General features: G+C 34.8%; 1 protein-coding gene and 1 pseudogene across 1 annotated transcript in view; one reads left to right on the forward strand and one right to left on the reverse strand.

The window, feature by feature from the left end:
• The window catches only part of Gmds (GDP-mannose 4,6-dehydratase), a 642,352-nt gene that overhangs the window by 464,590 nt on the left and 152,374 nt on the right, over nt 1-25,388 (reverse strand). The window lies entirely within an intron of this gene.
• Nucleotides 5,175-6,448, forward strand: LOC143401697 (chondroitin sulfate N-acetylgalactosaminyltransferase 2 pseudogene; annotated as a pseudogene).

Below are 25,388 nucleotides of genomic sequence, written 5' to 3' on the forward strand. Positions count from 1 at the left end.
CAATCAATTTTTTAAAATAATATATAATTTGCAAGAAATAGTAACATTAAAGCATATAATTGCTATCACTGCCATGGTTCCAACAAAGTGTTACAGGTACTCAAAAATATACTTTTTTTTTTGACAGGGGGATACCAGGAATTGAAACCAGGGTTACTTAACCATTGAGCCACATCCCCAGCCCTTTTTATATTTTATTTTTAGACAGGATCTCAGAAATTTGCTGAGGTTGACCTTGAACTTGTGATCCTCCTGCCTCAGCCTCTCAAGCTGCTGGGATTACAGGTGTGAGCCACTGGGCCGAGATGAAAGGAAAACTTTCTATATAGGCAGTGATATGCTAAAATATATCTTAAACTAGATGAATAAAATTATATGCAAGTTTCTTCTCAATTATATAATTCCTGAAGATTATTATCAAAGTACACCTGTGTTCCAATGGTGGTAGGCAACTTTCTCCAAGTTAAATTCACACTTCCTCAAAATAAACTATTTAGCAAGTTAATTCATGAAAAAATATGGTTTTAACTCCATTATCAGTAATTAAGAAGAGCCAGTATTTTATATATGAAATGTATGTCAAATGTGATAAAACAAAGATATACTTTCTAGGGAAGGGGAAAGTACAGAACAATATGAATATATATATCCAAGCATCTTATTTAATTTTATTTATTATTTCACAAGCATAGGCCATGATCACAAAGAATCTATAATGTTTCTATCCTTTTGTATTACTATCATATCTACAGAAAAGAAAACTTAAATATAAAATGATAAATACCTTGTCCAAGCACACTCATCTAGGAAATAAGAGAGTTTGGCCTTAAATCCAGACTTAAGAGCCATGCTTTAAAAGCCTTCCCTACACTGACTCTTGCTAAAAGAAGCCTAGCTACGGGGATGATACAAACTCTAGCTCAAACTGTCTGGTGATTGCTAAAATATGATCATAACTCAGAGAGTAGAAACTTGGTTTATTGTATCATGCCTTTCCTAGTGGGTGGATGGGGAGGCTCTATGAGGTTTTCCATACCTCATTCCTTAGTCAGTCATCTGTATCTACCCAGTACCTACATGCCGCCACTATGCTAGGGACTCAGAAATGCAGTCTCCAGGACAGAATCTGGCACCCCTTTTGTACCATGGACCACTGGCCACCTAGCCTATGAATGCTTTCTCAGAACAGTGTTTTTAAATGAAATTAAGTTATATAACATTATAATGGAAGTAAATTATACTGAAAAGCAATTATCAAAATATTTTGAAAAACAAGTTCATGATATAGTAATATAGGTCCTCTAAGATCTTGCAGTTCAATGGAAAATGTCGCAGGAGCAGAGCTGGAAAGGTAATGGAATATACTACCTAGAAATATTCCTTTATATAAGTTCACACACATTTTCAACACTAAGACCACCGGAGGACAAAAATCACATGATCTCCAAAAAAGTTTCTGAATTTCCTTGTGGCTCTCTAATCCAGAGGATTATTCAGGGTCAATGCTTTTGACCTCCTCAGCACTACTAGGACTTCCTTGACTTTGGCATCTAAGACTCCACATTTACCTGTACCAGTTGTTCCCATTCCCACTATTTCTACTATGTTCCTTCCAGAATTGTTCTTCCAACTTCTTTTTTTCTTTGTCCACATGTTGAACATGTTGTCCAAGCTGGTCTCAAACTCCTAGATTCAAGGGATCCTTCCCCCTCAGCCTCCCGAGTAGTTGGGACTATACGTACACACCTATCTCATCCTCTGATTTCTGAACACAGACATATCCAAGAGTTTCCTATCAGAGTGTGCACCACAGAACTGATACCTGATGGAACAGTGCCTGGTAAATTCCTGACTGGCCTTCAAATATCATCTCCCATGAGCAGACACTGCAGTTACTTTTTTTTTTTTTTTAGTTGTAGCTGAACACAATACCTTTATTTATTTATCTATCTATCTATCTATCTATCTATCCATCTATTTATTTATTTGTGGTGCTGAGAATTAAGCCCAGCACCTCACAAGTGCTAGGCGAGCACTCTACCACTCAGCCACAATGCCAGTCCTGCAGTTACTCTTTATGTATTATTTTTTAAATGTAAAATATCTCATACGTCCTTGTTAGGATTTCCTCACTCATGCTTATTCATAGAAGCTATATCCTTGCTCCAGAAATGATTTCCTTGTCCCAAAACACAACAGATTCCTCCCAAGCAGAGACAAAGATCCCTATCTTTCCAGTGCCTTCCTCTGCCCATTGTTCACATAAACATAGATGTTCTGAAGAATCTTTTTCCTGGCAAGCATGTTCTACCAATCCCAGTCTAGATGTTCACTGGGTCAAAACCAAATCTATATACCTCAAATCCTAAATTCCTCATTCAAGGGCCTATAATAGCCAAATTGGGTATTTTTAGGACATAGCAACTAGTGAATATGAGTCTTTCTATACAGATTTTTTAGGGTTCTTATCTTAAGAAATCCTTTATTCCATCAGCATAATGGCAATGAGGGTCAGGCCTGAGTGAGGTACTCCATAATTCCTTTTTCTGAATCCATCTCCCCTAATGGATAATTAATTTCTTGTATATATTTGTATTAACCACATAGCTACTTCACACATAACATGAACTCAATAAATGTTGAATGAGTGAAAGAAAAACAAAGTAAATACAGTATACTGATAATATGTCAAAGACTGCATCTCTAGCTAAGAAGAAACATTACATTTTCTTCAACTATTAAAATGATTTTGAAAAAGTTATGAAAAACAAGAACACATGAGATACTTTACACTTAAAAAATAATAAACCCCAAACTTCTTTCGGCCACCTGCATAAGCATATTTGAAATTTCTAAGGGAGCAAAATGGTAAGTGATGGTGAAGAATGAATATCAACTGAAGGTGATCAGTCACAACCTGTTTATTCCTGTTTCTTATTTTGATCGTGAGGCACAGGATACACCCAGCCTCACTGTCTTCATCTCTAAAATGCTGACACTACCATCAGGGCCACAAAAGAGAGAGAGGGGTGGGGGGAAATGATGGTAAAGTCTGCTGTCATTCTGCAGAGCAACTCTTTGTTAAAGAAGAAATCCACATGAGTTGGAAGGTCCATACCAGGTAGGAAGATACATGTGCCTGGTTCTCCATGTGTTTGCCGTGCTTGTTCAGCCATGAATACACTTTACTTTTTAGACATTTAACTTCTCCTTCACACAACAGGAAGCATAATGCTATAGGAATAGCCACTGTCAATATCATTTTTGATTATCAATAATTTATGAACTATTTAAAAAGCAAAAATTTTTTTCTTACAATTTAGATCCTCTAAAATGTTCAAAATCTTTAAAATATGAATCTTTCTTTACTCCAACTCTCAATATTATAGTTCTTCAAAGTTCTAATTGTTTCTTTATAGGACTCATTTGAAGAAATGGAAGGTATCTACAAAGCTTCTTCAGGATGTCTAAAGTAGGCTGAATAACCATTTTTGCCATTTTTTTTTAAAGAGAACTGATCAAATGTGGAAATAATACTGCTCCAAAATATGCTGAAAGTTCCAATTCTCTCCAAGATATTAGGAGCATGACCTGCAAGCTCTGGTTTCAGACCAGCAGGGAGTGGATTTTGAGAGTTATGGTTTTGTTTTCCAGTGACCAATCTCCACAAACTGAAGTTTAAGGAAAGATACTGGAAGTCATCCAAAATCAATCTTCTTTCAATTTCATCATTTTAGGACAAGGAGTAGATCCTTCACACTGCATGGAACAAAATCAATAAACGCCAAAAACAACAGGCATGGCTCTTTCAAATCATTTCATCAGGACTTAGCAGAGGCAAACACAATGAAGTATCTGTAAGCTGCTAGAATAACATTTTCACTTTGTTATTCACTGTGCTATAATCTGAACTCCATCTTCCTGATCCAAATGCCATTTCAATATTTGAAATTGCTATAGCTGGTAAAATCACAAACACATCTGTGAATTTCTATCTGCTTAAATCAGATGAGTATGTGACCTTTTTCCATCTCAGACTCAGATATTCTGCATTAATATACTGTTTTATTTTTGTATGTATTATTTTATGCATCTGAGACTCAGTGACCCTTCCCTAGAAATACCAACTAATGGTTTTGCTTTCAACACTGGAATGTTTAGATTAGACAGTCAGTGCACAGGGGAAATTAATACCTGCCACAACTCATGGTAACTTGTGCAGTGTCACTCTTGTGCAGAAGACACCAGAGTACCTCGGGGACAGTGCTGGATTAAGGAGGCACCTTTTCTAAACATGTCTAGTTATTCTTCATCACTGACAAATCCAGGAGCATCAACCTCCAGCTAAATCACTCAGCAGATGCATGGGAAAGTAAAGTATTTAGTGTTCAAAAAGTTGTAGTTTGCTTAAAAGGTTGCTTTTTAACTTACGTTTATAAAATGGTACTTCAGATTCTGATCCTAAAATATTTCAGTAAGTAAAATTTGCAAAACAATATCTTCAATTTCTTGATGTGTGGAATGGGCTGCTGAGGCAGCAGCAGCACTGGTGCTCAGGGTGCCATCCAGGTGTGTCAGCTGCCCAGAAGGCAGCAGTAGCTCTGTGAACATGGTGCACAGAATAAACAAGTGCCAAAGTCACTGTCCAATGAATTTTATAGATTTGATTATCTTATTCTGGATATCAGGATAACAATACAAGAAGTATACTTAATTTTCCATTTCTCCAATTAATTATGACTACTAAAAAGGAAACTTTTTAAACTACAGTGAAATTCATTTTGATTCCTTTTATGAAACTCCTGATTTTGTTTTTAATTTTGATAACATTTTGCTAAACATATAAATAAGCAGCTTATCTTGTTTAGCAAATGCACAATAATAAGAATGTCTAAAAGAGGGGCTGGGGTTGTGGCTCAGTGGTATTATTGTGCATAATAAGAATGTCTAAAAGAGGGGCTGGGGTTGTGGCTCAGTGGTACTTGCCTAGCATGTATGAGGCACTGGGTTAGACACCCTACCCCCCGCGCCATATTTTAAAAAAAGAAAAAGAAATACTAAATAAAGATATTGTGTCTATCTACAACTTTAAAAAATATTTAAAAAAAAAAAAAGAAGAAGAAGAAGGGTGTCTAAAACAGGACTGATCTTCAACCTGGACCCACTGACTACTGTTGGGACTCAATTTGCTCTGCAGTTTGGTATTATTTAAGTATCTTTTGTTATGTGCCACTAAGACTAATGGAAATGAATCTCTACCTGGTGTTTTTTGGGGAAAATTAAGGTAAAGAGTATTATTAAACCCTCTTAGGGAGCAAGAACAACATCATCATAACAACAAGGAAACCAGTTTGAAACATCAAAACAAGAATTACAAGAAATGAGTGAGAAGATAACATCACTGCAAGAGAGAGAATATGGGGGTCAATGGCATAGGTTCTCAAGGCAACAAAGAGCAAGCACATAGTGGTGTTTTAAGATGTCTCCATTCCAAGATTGACAAAATTAAAGTTAGCATAGGAGCCAAAGTATCCACTGAGTATGGGATCATTCCTTTGAATGTTCTACCTTATGAAAGTACTTCAATAAATACTCAATTGGAAATGTCTCTTTCACAATCCTCAAGAAAAGTCAGTTAGGATTTTTTTAAAAAAATTAATTGATAGAAATTACTGAAGCTGGCTTGGAGATCATCGATAATCTTGATGAAGATGATGAACAGGAAGATGAGGAGAGTCCCCTTAGAGAGAAACTTATATTTAATGAAAATTTCTTCATAGAAGCTTATGATTGCACCTACAGAGAGAAGGAAACACAGTATGAATTCTTCTTAAGAAAGCAGACCTTATGAAATAGACAAGCAACCCTCTTCTGCCCTTTTTGATGTCTCCTGAAAGTGAAGAGTGAGATGACTGACATTAGTAGATCAATTATTAATATCACTGCATCACTTGCCAAAAGAACTGATGCATTTGAATGGTTTATGTAGAACTTCAGGGATATTTGTATTCATCAGGACAAGATAATTCATCTTATAGTGGTGAGTTCTGGTAGTGGTCTATCTAAAGTCAAGTCTATCCTAGAATCTTTCACAAGTGAATATAATTTCCACAATTACACTTTAGTCTCACTGAATATAGAATGTAATCATGAATAAGAACTAAATGTGGGTGTCTGAGCTTGGGACAAGAGAGATGTCTTGATGTTTTTCTGTAAAGTTGACATATATTTCTCAGCCAAATTCCTTAACATTTGCCAGTTAAATGTTGAGCAAGGTAAAAAGGTGTTTTACACTGTGGCATTCAGTCTTTACAATCCTGACATGGTTTATGCCAACCAGGATATGCTATCACCTGTGGAGCAACAGCAGTCAAACTTTTACCCTGTCATTATGAAAGGCTCTCCTTTATGTTTGTTGTACAAGGAGAAAACAAAGTTCCATTTTTAAAGTTATTTTTTAAAACTTTCAAAAAATACACTAAAGAAATAATTATACTGAAAACACCAAAATGACCCTTCCCTTGAAAATTCTTTCTAACCCTCCCCCTACATAAATGTATACATACCTATTTATTTATATGAATGATCAAATGTCCATTTTGATCTTTGCTGTTCCATTTGGTGCCAATTTAGAATGTGCACTCATGTTGGGGCACTATCTTTTACCTATTATATACTATCGACATCATAAGCTTTATATATAGACTAAATTTCACACAGGAAACATTAAATAATGGGAAAAGGCAAAGATGGGCTTTAGGACAATAATAGCTGGATTAGAAGGTCACTTCTCTCTCACTCATCGGATATTTGATCTTAGGTTTTCTAGGTTGAATAATTTAAACTGCTAATATTCAACTTTTGGAGGGCTATAAAATAGTAATTCATATGCCTCAACCAAATAATAGCAACCTCAATGTTCCATAAAGATTGAAATAATATCCTCCTAGTTAACACAGTCATACAGAAGTCTCACAAAAACTATTTCATTATCTTTATTAAAACTTTATTTATAGCCAGACATAGTGATACACACTTGTAATCCCAGGTACTCAGGAGGCTGAGGCAGGAGGATCTCAATTTCAAGGTCAACCTAGGGAACTTAAGATTTCTCAAAATAAAAATCAAAAGGCCTGGGAATGTAGCTCAGTGGTAGAGTGCCCCTCTTTCAATCCCCAGTACTTGGGAGGAGGGGGTCTTTGCTTATCAAGTGTCAATGTAGGACGTCAGATTCTCAGTAAGATACCCTTGTTCTATTTTTTAAACTTAAGAAAAAGATAATGGTAAAATTAGGATTTCTACGGAAAAAAAATAAAATTTCACAACAGAGAAATGTGCCATAAGAACTCTACAAATGTTAGCTCTGGTCATAGGAAAACAAGTCTTCATACTGCTAAGGTCCCAGTCCTGTGAGTTACAAGATATCCTCTCTGGGCAGCTCAGCAAGATGGCCTATCCCTTTTTCCAAATGGTCAGACAACAAAGGAGGGACCACAAGAGAGCCACTGCAGGCAATAGCACCTCTGCTCTGGATCTCTCAGACCACCTCCTGTTTGTCTGTCCTGGAGACCTCCCCTCAAGTAATGGTTTGGAGTCAACTCTGCAGCTTTCTCCTCTGGCAGCCCAGAGGGCCAAAACTGCTAGTGTTTCAATTTTAGCAAAAAGATCAATTACACTCCCCCAGTCCACAGTCCAGGCCATAATGTACCCACTCACTTTTGCAGGACTAACAGTCTGCATCTGAACAGGGCCCTCTTCTCTCTTCTTACCGGCATTCACTATGAGAAATTCCCATCATTTCTATTGCTTTCAATGAAGTCAAAGTCCAGAACTGATGATACGATTGTTCCTGAGGCCTCCCCACTCCCTCCCTGGAGCAAAATGATTTCTGCATGTTCATTCACAAAAGTGGGCTCTTACATATCACTCACTTCAAAATGATCTGAGTTCCAGAAGCAGTGATAGCAAGTAGGACATGGTGTAACTAACCCAATGTCCAGCTCAACCTCACCACTGTCACACTTTCAGGAGATTTAGCCACAAAGGGACATAACATCCTACCTATGAAGAAAATTATGCCCAGAAATAACATACAAAATAAAGAAAACAAAAAACACTTAATAAAACATGTGTTCCCTACCTTACACACACAAACACAAACACAAACACACACACACACACACACACACACACAGAAAATCTGTGTACTTTACATGAATGCTTCACTTGATTAGCATTAACCATAGGTTTCACTTCTGGCCACTTCCTTTGATGAACCTCGAATACTCTTCACAATTACAGAAAGTCACACATGCTAATGCTACATACTCCTACTCTTTCCTTACCAAACTGCTGCTCTAATCTTGCTTTCTGAGTTCTGATGACTTTGGCTCCAAGGAACAAGAGGCTACCACAAGAAAGTACACTCAGCAGAAGAAACTGAAAGGTGAGTGTCACTGCTGGCCAGGTCATTGCCCTGCTCTGGCAGGACAGACACCACAGCAGCCCCTCTGTCAGTTCTCCCTACAGAATCTCAGGGCGCAAGCTCCCATCACCACACCTGCACATTACGATAAGGTTAATAGTTTGTCATTTCTTAAAATCTCAACTTGCACTTTTGGAGTAAAAACAATAAAGTTGAATCCTAGTTCTCCATTTTAAATCTTAAAATTGAAAAGGCTGTCTGAAAGCATCTAATTCAGTGGTTTTTAAACTGAAAGTGACAGCTATGGGTTGTGAAAGTAATCTGGTAAATGACACTTAAAAAAAAAAAAAGAAAATACTGCACATTTTAAGGGTGTGTTATTTTGCCAAACTTTTGTTTTTAATGCACACATGTGTGTGCTGGAATGGTTTATGAAATATATTTCTTACTGTGGATTACAGGGAAAAAAATGTTTGAAAACGTTGATCTCACTCAATATCTTCATTAGACAGATGATAAAATTGAGCCCCAATATGGTTAAAAGACTTTCTAACAATTACAAAATTTGTTATTGGCAAGAACTCATAGCTAATTAATTATTCTTTATACCAAGATATCTCCTTAAAAATGTAACTTTAAAAAAAAAATCCCAACTAAACATCATCATTCATAAACAAAGAAGAGAGATGTGTGCAAAATTTTCAAAGAATTTACTGTAAATAACCTAAATAATTTCTTAAAATCACTTGGCAAATCTGGGCTTTAAGGATAAAATCAGACAGTGGAGTTAGAAATCAGGGATTGTAACTTTAAATCCATATAAATTAGATACCTTTAACACACAAAGACTACCAATGTCAGACACTTAATGCTAATATCCTCTTTCATCATACCTACCTTACAGGTTCATCCACACAACTTGAGCCTAAAACAAGTCCAGATCATCCAAATTAATAGAGAATCTTACAGCTAAGGAAGATCCTACTGTGCAAAAGTGGGATCTCTAATTATGAAGTAACCCGTAATTTTTCAAGTATCATAGTAGCCTAAAGAAAACACAAAAACCATAGCTACATATTGAGTTATTCTAATGAATTAAATAAAATGGGCAGTAAGCTTAAGACCTAAAAACAATTATTTAGGAAGAAAAAAATCAAATCAAACTCATGACAACTGAAATGCCCCGTCAGAGTATTAACCACACAACTTTTCTGACACTAGCTAATTCTAACTGCTTTGAAATATTGGCCTAAACACCTTCCAGACGGGTAGGAGTTGAAGGCCATGTCTATACCTCAGAAAGCTAATTTTGTCTTGATTTTATAATAAAGTCTCTGATTTCTCACAGGTCTTCATGTCACTTGAGTATTCTTAAAGTAACTACAGTTTATTGGGCAAGTCCATCATCAAGTAATTTTAAAATTACAGTATATTTATCATTTGCTATTGATTCCTGACAGATACATTGAAGTGGAGGTCTATTTTTACCAAAACATTCTAGGTAATTGGGGGAGTACACATTCCAATGTCCCACATTACCAGAAATTATCGTAGCTTGAAAGGAAAGAAAGACCAAAGTTAAAATAAACAATATTCCAGATATAAAGAGTCATGAGTCGGGCATAATTGTGTATTTCAAGGGCAGTTCTGGGTATAGAAACCAAATTAACAAATATTTTATCAAAAGCTCTCTATATGCAAAAACACAAATGTGGTAAACTTTATATTTTAGGCAAATGTAGGTAACTTTCCTGGCTAAAATCTCAAGTCTGATTATAAAAGTTACACTTGATCATGTGTGGCTTAACCTTTCCTTCCACCCTTCCAGATACTGTTCATATTGATTTACATACTTCCAAATACCTATTATATCATATAGAGACACTATGTTTCTGGGTTTTCGTGCTTTGGTTGAAGGGTTCGATCATGTAAGCTATGATAAACTAGTGAGCACAAGGCAGGCTCATAAACAATGTCTTTTACATCAATGATTTGGGCTCACATGTGAGGAGCTGCTTATTTGTTCAAGTGGCAGATGGAGATTCAATTTTCCAATCTCTAAAATAGCTCCCAGATTAGTCAATTACCCTTCATTTCACAGCAAATAGCTAAAATAAAATAATCCAAATAAAATTCTTGAATTAAACTTTCCAAAAGTCAGAAGGCTGGTTTACATATAATTTGAGCAAACCAAAGAGGGCCATCCCCTGCATCAGAGACTTTCTAACACTATTAAAACAAAAGAACTAGCCTTGCAATTAGTCACATAAAACCATAATCAAATTCAGCAGTCAGTACAAAATTTAGCAACCTCACCATTTTTCAAGGTTATACCAGATTTTTACTAGGCAAAATAAATGAACCCTAGGAAAATACCTTGAACATAGGCACATTTTTAAAAGGGTGCCTTTTATACAACTGTGTTTAACCAATGTCATAGGGCCCATAAATTTATGAAAGTATAGCTCAGAAATCCTTACAATCCCCCAGACCGCTCCCATTTTGCTTTTTGTCTCTCTTTCCAAGTATCTGTAACATGGATCTTACTATTTTCATTATTCGTTTTTGTTTTTTTCTTTTTTGCCTCCTGAACCACCTACAGATTTTTAGCTTAGCATCATCAAACTTGTTTTCTAAGTCAAGTAATTCTAACATTTCATCTTGAATTATGAAAATTGCTCTTCAATTATCTGCCTATGCACCTTATCTAACAACTTTTTAGCAGTCACATGTTCTTTCTCCTAACTTATCTTACTTTTGCATATGTTCGTCTCGTCAGAACAGAAAAATTTACCATGAAATTTCAACGTTTGTAAAGTCAGACAAAGCTGTACTCAAATCTAAGATCTCTCACCTTCACTTATTAATTCTGTGGTCTGAAGACCCTTACAAAACCTCTCAAAATGAGGTCTATAATACAAATTAAAGGAAATTATTAAACAACATGTGCATGCTACTCTTAGCATGGAGTGGCCGGCCCACAGTGAGGGATCAGTGGTCATGCTGGTGCTATTCTTACTTCACAGGCTTTGTTTCATCCAATCACATGAAAATGACATTGTCCCAAAGACATGATCCTCTTCTTCCACAGATGAAACCTGGAAGAATGCTGTATTAACAGAGAGTCCAAAGCAATTTCTGCAGTCCCATTCATCCAGCAATTGTGCATCTTAAGGCAATATCACTTTCTGTCTATACCCTGGTCTACCCACAATCTGTCAGAATCTACAAAACTTCTACCTGAGTCCCCTTTCCGTTCTCCATCTCTCCACTAACAGCAACACTTCTTTAGCTCTAAGATACAACAAGAAGCATATAGTCTCACAACAACAACAAAAAATCATGGCCCAGTATCTTGGATTCCCATCATTCTAATATGATACAGAAACTTTACTATGATCCAAGCCTTTCAAGGCAAACTGCAAGGCAGTGCCCCTAATATTAGTCAGGAGAGAATAAACAACCAAGAGCAAGCAGCACTCCGTTGTTCTTCCCAGAGCTGCTGTTTCTGTGGCTGCCTCACAGACTCCAAAACCTCCTTAGTAGTGGAGAGGCTGCTTCCCAGCATTTACATTCTTTTCAATTCATAGAATAGACATTTTACAAAAAGTTGTTGATAGACTTTATTCTGTCTGTGCACATCAGTTAAATGTGTTTTATTTCCCTTTTGGGTTGTGTGCTGGCAGAGAATAATACAATGAAGAGGTGGCAGTGTACATTTCCAGGCTCTTTATGGCCATGATTATGAAAGAACTGCTTTGACAAAGAATGTTCAGGCTGACTATAATGGTTTTCCTTTTTACTACATTATTGTTGCCATGTGTTTGCTGCTGTCTGGAGTTAAAAAAAAAAAAAAAAAAAAAAAACTCTGAAATATTTGTCTGTCCTTCATAGACTCAAGAGTTTCCATAAGAGAAATCACTTGGAAAATCACAATATTGCTCCAAATAAAATATTAACATAAAAAACTTGTTGAAATGTTGAGCTAAAATACTAAAGAATTATTACCACAGATGTAATTTATGAGGATCTGAGTGCCCGAGCCTCATAAGGGCTTTTCCATTCCCACTATAGGCATATGTTTGGTGTTGTTCTTCACACAACTCTGACACTGCTAGCCAGAATGAACTTATTTGGGGGATCCTGAGAAGTTCTGACAAGATAGATTAGAATGACAAGGAGAGGTGTTGTGATTCAATCTTTGAGTAAAAGGACATTTAGTAAGACAATAGCTAGGGGCTGGGGATGTGGCTCAAGTGGTAGTGCGCTCGCCTGGCATGTGTGCTACCACGTACAAACAAAGATGTTGTGTCTGCCAAGTACTAAAAAAAAAAAATAAATGTTAAAAAATTCTCTCTCTCCCTCTCTCTCTCTCTTTAAAAAAAAAATACAATAGCTAGCCCTTATTAATCTGTTTTAATAAATTAAAATTTTTTTCCTCATGAAAAATGTAAACACTTCTTTCTTCCTGGCATCCTAATTGTTGATTTATTGCTTTCAGCTTAAGAAGTGAGCCTTGAAATGTAACAAATGACCAGTGGTGATAATAATTTCTAGGATAGGAAGCTGGTCCAACTTTAAGAAAATAAATAATCTTTGGGTATCCTGAATTTTCTGTAAATTCAATCTTAGTGGAAATATTCTCATTAAGAACATCTCTAACTGAAGATGAGGCTGAATTTGCATTTGGGTTCATCTTCAGGGACAAACAGCTGTGTTTATCCTCACTGCCTAAAAACAGTAGGTACTTAATAATGGTATGCTAATTGAACTACATATGGGTTAGCACTTAGCCATAACCAATATTAGGATACCCTGAGTCCTACTGTTTCTTTTACGAAAGCACAAAATAAATCTTGAACTTTTAATTATCCCAATATAACCCTCTGTGCCTATTCATTATTATATATTATCAACATCAAAGAAGTTTTTATTTTTGCCAAAATTTGAGAATGAGTGAAATATTTATAATCGAGGTCAGAGTTTTATGACCTCAGATTCTTAATGGAATTATTGTATAGACTCTACTAACATATTTTATTTATACAAGTAATATTATGGGTTGGACTATAACATCCCCCAAAGGCTCAAGTGTTGAAGGCTTGTTCCCCAATACAGCAATGTTCAGAGGTGGGTCTTTTAGGGAAGTGATTCATTCAAGAGGGCTTTCATTTCACCCATGGATAAATGGGTTCATATTTGGTGGCATTATGGGGAGGCATTGAAAAATATAGCAGATGGGGCTTAGTTAAAGGAAGTAGATTCCCAAGGGAAGGGTGTTTCTTATCCCAAGCAACTTCCCCACACCCACACCACTCCCTCCTTGTCTCTACACACACACACACACACACACACACATACACACACACACACACACACACACACACACACACACACACACCTCTCTCTCTCTCTCTCTCTCTCTCTCTCTCCCCTCCCTCCTTCTCTCCCTCCCTTCTTCCCTCTCCTCTGGGCCAACATGAAGGGAATAGCTTTCCTCTGCCACAGCTTTCTGATGATGATGTTTCCATATTGCCACAGGTCTAAAAGCAATGGAGCCAGCTGCCCCTCACCTGAAACTTCTGAAACCAAATAAGAAATTAACTGCCTCTAAGTTAATTTCTCAGTTATTTTGTCACAGAAATGAAAAGCTCACTAATATACAAGTGAGGTCTTCATTTTTCCTAACCCTACCAGAGCATAAAAAAGCTCTGGACAGGGTTGGGGTTGTAGCTCAGTGGTAGCGCGCTTGCCTAGCATGTGTGAGGCACTGGGTTCGATTCTCAGCACCACATACAAATAAGTGAAAATAAAAGTCCATCAACAATTTTTTAAAAAAATATTTTTAAAAAAGCTCTGAACTTGAGAGTTAATTACTAGCTCATCTATTTTACTTGTTTGCAAAGTATTATAATCTTACTTAGATTAGAACAGACAGAAGACAGATGGGTTAGAAAGAAAATTAAAATGAGAAGTAGATGGACATAATAAAATGCTGTACTTGGAGTATGAACTTAAAAATGAGAATGTCTTAGAAACAACAACAAAAATGCAGTAAAGATCAGAGTAGGGGTATAGGGAAGGTATTCAATTAATGCTTCTAGAAATGACCTATATGATTCATTTGTAAAAGCAAAGACTAATCCCTACCTTACCTATAAAATGGCAATAATAATAATAATAATAATAATCTGCTTTGCCTGCATTATAGGATTGGTATTAAAAGAGATAGAAAACCAAATAGCAAACCATAGAGCACCAGTCCTTCCTATCAGTCATTTCCTGCCTGAAAATCCTTCCAGACTCACACATTCTTCCAGCGTTCAAATTTCTTAAGTTAAGAGCTTTGGGTTATAATAAACAAATAATACCTGCTTTCCAATTTTTGCAAGACTAAAATTTTCTTTTATTTCCTTAAAATTAAATACATTGCTATTGATTCTGGAAACAGCACATAAAGAAGACTGGTCATTTCTGATGATAACCTGATTCTAGAGATGGAAATTTTCACCTAGGAGCAAAAGAAAATTCAGGCCTTGTGCCACTCCTAAGTATAGCTTATGTTGGCATGTTCTTTTTCTTTATCCCATTCCCAAGTGAGCTGAAACTAAGAATGTGATAGCTGGTAAAAGGTGCTAGTAGCACATGAGAAATGGAAAGGCCAAAGGAGAGTCTAAACTGTGAAAACAAGCATGTCAGACTAGGACCTTCTTCCTTTAAGCTTCATAGAGGGAATGTGTGCCAAGGGAGGCAATTGATTGGAAAGTTATTATCTGATTTCTCTTAATCATTAAGTCACTTGATGAACATTCACTGAATAGATATTGTGTATAAACCACCATATAAAATGTCAAAGATAATACTGGCACCAAATAAAAACACTCTTATTCCTCTATTAACTTTTTAGGTAAGTTTATAATAAATTGATGAGGCATGATAATGAATCACATGAATATATGGTTCTCAAACATTTTCCCAGTCTCTAACTTTAGGCCACTTGGCTGGGGCCAGATCTCAAGGAAATCAAATGTCATACTTAGGTATTTTCATAGAGAAACTACTGAAGGATTGTGAGTAGCAACATAATTAGCCTAAACCTAATTTACACTAAATTTGGGGAAAAAAATAAAAGTCAACTAGGACACTATAACAATAGCTCAATTTGTGAGATGAGGAAGCAATAGCATCAGGAATCAGAACAACAGCATAGGGAATGAAAAATGAATGCTTTAGATTCTCAAAGCAGAGGAGAATTTCCAGCGACATAAAAAAGCTACAAAACTGAAAAAGGGAGATTACGTAGCAAGAAAACGAGAGGGAAAGGGGGTGGGAGGAGCATAATGCCAAAGCAGAAGTGAAACAGAAAAGATGTGAAAAGAGAGCTCTCATTAGAATATACTTTTTCCCTGAGTACCTGGTTATTTTCTACTATGTGCTGCTCATTGCCCTTGAAAAATTACAGTTGGGTCTTATTTGTGATAATTCCCTCCAGAGAATAATTTTGGTAGCTCTTGCAGGAACTTAAGGGTTCTACAAGTTCCTGAATTCCTAAAACAAATCCCGTTTTAAAGGTTTGTGAACCACTCGTGCAATATTTATTGGAATTAAAATATGTTTGAGGGCTTACATGTGGTTACACCTTCTCAGGAATTCCTCTCCATCTCTGCTCTGCTTAACACCAAAGAAATTTTCCTGAAAACTCTGGAGTTGGAAAGAGAATTTATATCTAATGCAACCTGAAGATGAAGCCCTTTGGTATTTTTTTTTTTTTTTTTTTTTTTGTCCTTTTCATCACATAGGATTCTCAGAAATGAAGTTCCAGATGCCAAATGGAAAAATGCCCTCAGGATGAAAACAGCCTGAATATGTGCCTGGCCTTCCTTCTTCTCCGTATTTGCCTGATAATGGCTCATTACCTTATTAATTCTTTAATTATTTTGAAGAGGATTTTGAAGATTTTTATAGCCTGCATTTTTTAATTATTTACAAGAGATAATTTGATTCAAATAATCTAGCCTGCAATATTCCTGGATGTGGGACAAAACACTTGAATTCAAATCTCTAAGCACAGTAAGTATTGTGGTTAACTAAAGAAATAACCAATCCCAAATCTTTTGGCAATAAGTAAGGAACAAGTATAAGAAACTCCTATACTTGGAAAAAAATAAATATCTGCAAAACTGAGATTAACATATTCATTTGATAGTCATAAACAAAGTTATTTACCACTTAGAACTGTTATATGAGGCCAGTAATTAAAACAGAAAATACTCCTAATGATGTACCTTCTAAATATCAACAAATCTCTTAAATTTTCAAAGTAACATTCAATCTGAATAAACAGGAATAGATTTTAAAAACTCACAAGCGTATAAAATTACCTACTTTACATTGCTTTCTAGAATTCCAATCTTAAGCTAGAACAACAAAAACAAACAACAAAAAAAAATCCTTGTTTCTCAGTTTTAAGTATGGCAATATATAAAACCAAAGGTTTTGGAATGATACGTTGATTTATACTAATATAGGTTCAAATTAAAACAAATATTTTAGAATATCTGAACTCTTACTGTTTATAAAGTCAAAAATATAATTTTAACAATCCCCTAAATCAAAAGTAGAATATGTTTCAGAATATCAAAGAAGGATCTAGCTGAAGTTTCAAGGTCTCATCACTTATTAGTTCAAACTATCAGCCTAGCAGAACTAAAAGGAAAAATGACACTATATTCATTATGTAATTTAAGTATAAAACACTGCCATGATAAATATTTGGAAATTCCAAGCTTTTATAAAAGCACACTTTATGTACAATATCAGCATTCATCCCTTAGGGTGTACAATGTAGACTGCCTCTGGGGGGAATTTATCTCATTTCATTTTCATTCTACATTCCACTTTTGAGTTGCCAACTAAATTGCTTCTTGGTTTATAGTATAGAAGACTTCATAATGTTTAGTTGGAATTGCTTACTTTTAAAGTATGCTGATAGAAAACCCAATGTGGTCTAAAATATTCTCACCAGATGTTTGGATAGATGTGAAACCAACATGTATCAAAAAGAGATCCAAAATACTACTAGCTATATAAAACACTGGCTCATATATTTAACAAGTTCAGCCGATCAAAACACATTAAAACTCTTCAGGAAAAATGAATTTAGCTCTTGCATTTTCCATTATTAGTACTCAAATTCTATCCAGTTTTTTTAAAACTAGCAGAATTTCAATAAATGTCAAATAATAATAAGCTACAAATACAGTTTAAGTATATTTAATGCTACTGGACAGTGGGACAATTTGATATGGTCATCAAAACAGGTTTTTAAAAATCTAGGTCAGAAAAACAATAATTTAACTTTAACTTAACTTAGTTAAATTAGTTTAACTTAGCTAGCTTAGAACAAATAAAATGATAGACTTATTTCTTTCCACACCAGTTAAGCAACACCTAATATAAGATGTTTAATTCTGAGCATTACGTCTTAAGAAGGATAAAGATAAATGGGACATATTGAGCAGACAAGAATCAGGAGACTTATAGAACTTGAATCCACACAATGGGAAGAGCAAGAACAGGAAACTGGTGTATGACTTTGACCAAAAATGTCGGGGCCAGGTTTCAGGGAGAGGGTGTCTACTTGGGAATAATAACCCTTTCCAAATATTTGGAGAATAGAAATATAACAAAATAATTAAATTTACTTCATGTGTGGATTCTCTTCCCCGTTTCCCAAAAAATAGGAACAATGGATACAAAATAAACTACAGGGAGATTTTCAGCTAGAGTTGTTGGAGGAAAAGAAGTGGATTAGTTAAAGTATTCTCTCAGGATGCACTTGTTAATCCTTTTTAAGTATATATGCACCATCATACAATCATGCTTCAGCTGTGCTGTTCTGTCTGAAACATTCTCCTTTTCTGACCACCTGGCAAAACACAACTTTAATCATTCTAGCTTAAACAGAGCACTTTTCCGATTTCCCTGATATTATCCTTTTCTCCAGTCCCTTCCCATCCTTAGAATTAATCAATCCCTTATCCCAAATCGTGTAGTATTTTTATTACAGTATTTACCTTTATATGCTAATAGAAGAGAGAGACTGTCGTAATTGTTTTTCTATTCCTGGAACCTATATAAAGTCTGGTGTAGCTTTGGTGTTTGTCATGTTGTAGGCAACAGATATATTTTGAAATGCAAATGATATTCAAATATCAGATGCAGAGTCAGGCTATATAATTTTTTAAGACACTGAGATTCTACAGTACAAGCAAACATAGAGAAATGTTTAAAGTCTCCTAGAGTGAAACAGATCATGTCTATCCATGGTCTTCCTAAAGAAGTATTATAAATGTACTCGCAGACAGAAGCTGAAAGTCTGAGGATCCAGTGCATTTTCCCCCATAGTAAAAACCAAAAGCTCATCCACAGACTCTGTAGGTATAAGTTGAGTACTTCAGGTATCCATAAAAAAAGAAAGGTGGCGGGGGGGGGGGGACCTTTAACTAATAGCAATATAAATAATATTCTAAACAAAACAGAATGTTTCATGGATAAAGAAAGATAACTGAAAATTATCAGGAAATATGGAGAGACATATTTATAAAGCCAATAGTTATCAGATTAAAAATTTACAAATATAAAATTATCCATTGTCCAATTTTCCAGGGCTATATTTTGAACTTGCTCATTGAAATATGCCAAAACTATAAAAGTAAGGCAAAGTAGGAAACCTATAGTTTCACCACCAAGTTAAATATTTCCAGTGTTGCCAGTCTTTCCAGATGTAACTAAATGGACAGAGAATTAAGTCCAAAAATATTTAGCCTCTGCCATTCTTGTTGGGTTTTTAAAAATCTCCATTATAAAAGAAAAAGAGGTCTACAAGACCACAAAACATCCTTTCTCATATTAAGAAGAAGAAAGAGAAAATACTTGGAAAAAAAACATGTCAAAAATTTCTTTTTTCATTATATATTCTCTTTTTTAATAAGAAAGGAAAAAGGGAAGAAAACAAAAACATGGATTTGTCTTTAAAAGAAACATACAGGGCATTTCATATGGTTTGCACAGATTCATTCTAATTCCCTAAAATCAGTGGTAGTAGATAATGACTATTATCTTATAAAGAATTGAGGAGAGGATCTAAACAAATAAGAAAAATGCATAAGAAACCATTGCAATTATAATGTTTGATATAAATGTAAAAAGTTAAAATATATTTTTCTGCATGATTCTTTAAAGTAAAAGACTAATATATGATTATGCAATCTCTGAAACATGACTTACAGCAAAGAAAGAATTTTTAATAAAAATTTAATTATAAAAATGTACATAACTGAATGTATATTATAATTTCACATACCTCAAAAATATTTGAAAACAGACTAGGAAGAAAACCAGCAAAAAAAACAACAAAACACAGGCTCTAGTGTTTAACGTAATTTTTCTCCATTTTCCCAAATTTGTTCTAATGTTATTATGTTACTTTTTAATTGAGAAACAATATTTCACTTAAAATGTTTAGAAAGAGCTGATACAATGTGGGGGGGATGTTAAGCATGGGAAATAGATTTCTCAAGAACAACTCTGTGATAATTTCCCCACATTCTTGAAGTCATGATAAAGCTCCTCATGGTTTTCTTGTAGACAGGATAATGAAATGCAGACCCTTATGAGGAAACAGGTTTCTAACAGGCTAAAAGACTACTTCCAGAGGGAGCTAAAGGCCAATGTCAACATGCACCTATAGGGAAGTGTCAACATGCACCTATGGCTGCCACAGGGTTCTCTTCACTAGTCGATCCCATACAACACATGTGCCAGCAAGAGGAACACACTTGCAGAAAGCATGCTGCACATAGTTGGAAATGATAATGCTAGAAATGGCTATAGCATGTCTGACACAGAATTAACAGACTAAGGCTTTTTATTTGTTCACCCTCCACAGACTAAAAATATGTAACCTACATCTCTAAGATGGCAACTTAACAAAAGTACATGTAAAGTAGGGAAGTCTGAATATTAAACTATAAAATTAGGTCAAAAGGAAATACAGCCAACGGGCCAAATATCTGAGAGAAACTTAGGCATCTTAATGATCACCCAAGAGCATAGCATGATGGCCAGTAAAGCCAACATGACTCAAGACTGTATGAAAGGGGAAGAGAGCAGGTAGGCCCTAGAATGCCACATGCTATACTAAGAACTACATTCTCCACACGGCATTCATAAACTGCTTAGAGAAAAAGAAGCAGATCCAAGAATACATTCAAACTTTTAAATTGTCATTATTATAAAAGGGGGTAGACATGTTCAATATAGTTTGTGGGTCAGGGAAAGCCAAAATCAATGGCATAGAGATTACAAAGAAGCAGAATTGGTTTCAATATAAACAGACCTTTCAGACAAGAAAGCATCCCAAACACAGGGCAGACTGCTAGCAAAGATAGTCAACTTCATTACTCTGATTAGGTGACTTGTCAGACACAAGTGTACTCTCACCTGTAGTCAGGAAAGCTACAGGAAAGATTCCTATACCATGTAAAAGATGAAAACAGACTACCTAAAAAATCTCTTCAAGCTGCTAGATGCTGTGTTTGTTAGCCTAACCAAGGTATACAGGAGGTACAACTATGCCAACAAGAAAAGGAAAACAGGATTCTATGTGGAATTTTCTTATTAAGAATCAGACAAATTGCTGTTTTTTTTCTGGTAAATTGGAAACCCTGGACCAGACGACACACTCCCCAGAGCATCAAACACACACACCTAGCTTAGCAAGACAGCACAAAGTGGCATGAGTTCTACAGAAAGCCTTGTCTCAACTCCAATAGCTCTGAAATAAGGATGTACTTTTATAATCGTGTTCGAGCAGGTGACAGCCATGTTGTAATTGTCATCGCTTGACCAAGTGCAGACCTGAATCACTGCTGTTCAGACTGTTTTTAGGTTAAATGGTGTACATTCTATGTATGCACATCTTAAGTTTAAAGCAATATAAACAGGAACAAAAAATACACAATAGGGTACAAATTTGGTATTAATAAGCAAATACTTATCACTGATGAAATGTCCACAATTCCATATTTTCTTTCAAAGAAACCAATTCATTTTGCTTATATTTTGTTTTTAGACATACACAAGAGTAGTCTGAATCAAATCTTTCCTAACAATACATAAAATAATGATGTATCTGAAAGTCGTAGAAACAATGAAACAGTGGGTTTCTTGCAAATGCAGAGTGTATTTTAAACTACAAAGCACTTTATCTTGGAAGGAACCTTGGAGGTCATTAGAACTAACTCAATCTAGCATATGAATCCTTTCACTAATATACTAAATGTACTGGATGACAACTTTTTAGATGCTTGAAGATTCCCAGCAATTATGAAAAACAAGCTATCCAAGAGGATTTCTTGGACGTGTCACATACAGTTCCATAAAGGGGCGGGGGAGATGACTTCAACAAAATTTAAGATTTATGTTCTGTGAAAGATACCACAAACAAAACCAGCATAGAAGTAGCAAACTGAAAGAATGTATTTACAGCACATATAACTGATAAAAGATTAGTAGGAATTCCTACAAATCAGCAATTTTAAAAAATTGAAGAACTGTATGGACAGAGAATAGAAAAATGCATTTCACAGAAAGGTACAACAGAATATCCAATGACTTATAAAGTAGTTTCAGCCAAAGAATAAATCTTAATTTTACCAAAGTGACACAGATGGTTTATTAAAAATAATTCTGAAGTAAATAAACATTCATTTTATAGTTAAAAATGATCTTTCTGATTTATTTTCTAAATTAAATCCTAATTTTTTCCTAAGGTTTTTATACATCTAGTTGTCTTAAAGTAGGGTTAAGACCAATACCAAAAAATAAAGCATATTTTATGATTTCCAAATAAATGCAAATATTTAATTATTTTCTGTTTTATTACTAGACTTTGGTTTTGTTTAAGAAAACACATTTACAAACTTGATCACTTTTTAAGCATAACTCAGTGAGGGAACCATACACTGTGTCTATGTCAGAAATAAAAACTTAAGAGTTAACTGATATAGTGGAAATGGCTACAGCAATGGTTTGCCATTTTAAGGAAAATGACAAGTTGAGTAACAGCTCTTAGGAGGTCAAATGCAACTCAAAATCATTAAGAACAATGCATAGTGAGTTCTAAAAAATATTTCAATGTTCTCGCTAGCTACAAAATTCACATATTACTTGAAAATTCTAAAGCTAATCAAAAGCAAGGGGGATAAAAACAATTTTCACTTCCCTGAGAACAGTGAAAACCTATTTGACCTGTGCCAATCGGGAGGTTCCCAGTTCAAACAGAGGGCTAGCAGTTGTAAAGTACGCTGTCTCACTAAAATCCCAAACAAGTCACAATGGACAAGTCATCAAAAGCCAATATCAACTTTATATCTTAGTTGTGTGTGTGTGTGTGTGTGTGTGTGTGTGTGTGTGTGTGCATCTAGAGACTATACTTAAGTTATTGACTGTAAATTTTATATCAAGAAATGTCTATATGTTTAAGAGTCAAAGAATAAGTTGTCTTTTTTAAAAAAAAGTCATTACAGACATATATAATGTATAAAAATATTAAAAGACAATGTGAATTTAATAGGTATCACCTTAATAATACCATGCTGTACTAACGTAAACAAAATAATACTATTTGAAAGGTAAGGGAAAATAAACCATACTGGTTTGTGAGTTACAGGTAACAAATGAATAAAAGAATTGCAAGAATACCCAGAAGTCCAAAAAAGATTGTTACAGATCATGGATTTTTGGAATCTGAAAACTCTGTTTTTTTATATTTTATTATAGTGAATAACTATGTACACCAGCCCCCATGGAGCAGTGCCTGGTCTATTGTTCTTGAAGGAAAGCAAAACAGATGGTTCTAGTCAAAGCCCTTTAACAACTCCAGTTGCCACCTATCTACGAAAGGAGGTGGCCCTTGGGAGGCAGCTAGGAGCAGGAGGAATGCTTCTGGGAAGAGAGAGGAGGCAGGAGCTTAAATCAAAAATAGACAGGTAAAGCGGTGAAGGGTAAAACTAGATGTAAATTATGTTTGGCTTTAAATATAAGGGTTTTAATGTTTTATTAGTAATAAATTCACCTTTTTTACCCTTAAACTGCTGTCACAACATGTATTAGTGGCCCCTGACAAATGCTTGAAATCTCTGCCATCATTATTAACACAGGAAAGGCTTTGAAAGAATTCCAAGCAATCCATCCATGTCATACTTTGACAAAGCAAGTGAGAGGCAATGTGTAGAGAAGATTTTTCTCTGAGTGAAGAGTTAAAAAGTAAGCCTTCATGCTAACCCCACTCTGCCCCACACAGCCTAGCTGACTGACCTAGAGCAACCCGAGGTGAGGAATTTAATTTCTTTGAGATTCAGTTATCTAACCCACAAAATGAAGGGATTAGGCTAGAATCTTCCACTTGTAACAAAGTAGTTACCACTCTACATGATTAGGATAATGATGATAAAAGAAATGCATCACATAAACAAATTGTAGCATTAATTACAATGCATAATTAATTTTCAAGTACTTTTGAATTTGGTACCACAGCTTTAAAAAAAAAAAAAAAAAACCTTTAATGTGATAACGAAAACAAACACAGTAAAAAGCTGATTAAGTACTTCTTATATTAGGGGGAAAAAAAGTAGGACATAAAGAAAATTATATATGTTATTTTATAACTGCTCTTCAAATAATGAAACTCTAAGCACAAAGAAAGTGATCTACTATAGGTTGTTTTGGATTTTATTGTGATTAGCAAAGGATAAACACCAATATAAGAATTTGTATATAATTCATAACTTGAATTTAAAACATTCTTAACATCTCATGGTAATTTTGGAGAAGAAAAGGTGGAGAAAATATAACTTTTACATAATTATTTGAGTTAACTTTATAGAAATCATTGCACAAAATTTTTAAAATTTCCACAAGACATATAAAGAGACCTATAAAAAGCTCAGAGTAAACAGCTTAGAAATGCCTTAACTAGAGTTAAAATAAGACTGATAATAAGCTTAAAAACGTAACTTATGAATATTTGTCGCCTTTACTGCATGAAATGGCACAAAATTGGAAATAGGATCTGAATGACTTAAAAATAATTGAATCTATGATAGTTTTAATGTTGAAATCTTTTACTTGGGAATATAAGGTTTAAATACAATAATAGTAAATAGGAAAAATTCCTATATAACTATTATTCTTTGAATTTTTATAAGTCCTAGGAGTAAACAGAAATTCCTTTTTCAAATAAAAAATTAAGGGGTTGGGGATGTAGCTCAGTGAAAGAGTGCTTTCCTCCTGTACACAAGGCCCCAGGTTCCATTCTCATTACCATTAAAAAAAAAAAAAAAAGGAAAGAAAGAAAGAAAAGAAACCGCATTGGAAATCAAAACTTTTAACATCTTTTTTTTTTTCCCAGATGATGTATTTGTAACATGCTAGATTAAAACACAATCTTTAAAAATAAATTTCTAAAAATTTCACTTTTTGTTCTCCAAAATTACCTACATTCAACCACTATATTATGTGTTATAAACTTTCATTTAGAATACATTCAGTAGAACCAATAATGACTTACTGCCCTACACATTAAATATATACTTTTAATAACTAAGTCTCCAAACTAACTGCTTTTTTCCTCAGGGTGCAGGGAACAAGAACAATTCATTAAATGGAAACTTTTGGAAAGTTGTACTTGAATGAAGTTACTTAACAATGTTTAGAAGCTTAAGTTTCTAAAATCACAACCCGCATTGTCAGTATATTCAGAGCACAAAAACAGGTTTATTTATTTGTTTGTTTCCCTCTAATGAGCAAATCTGGGGCACAAAAGGATTTATTGCAATTGTCTATAATTTCTAAGAAATTTACCTACTAAAGATAAATATAGAAACAAATTTACACTGGC

This window comes from Callospermophilus lateralis, chromosome 6 (genome assembly GCF_048772815.1).
Source record: "Callospermophilus lateralis isolate mCalLat2 chromosome 6, mCalLat2.hap1, whole genome shotgun sequence".
NCBI classification, from domain to species: Eukaryota; Metazoa; Chordata; class Mammalia; order Rodentia; family Sciuridae; genus Callospermophilus; species Callospermophilus lateralis.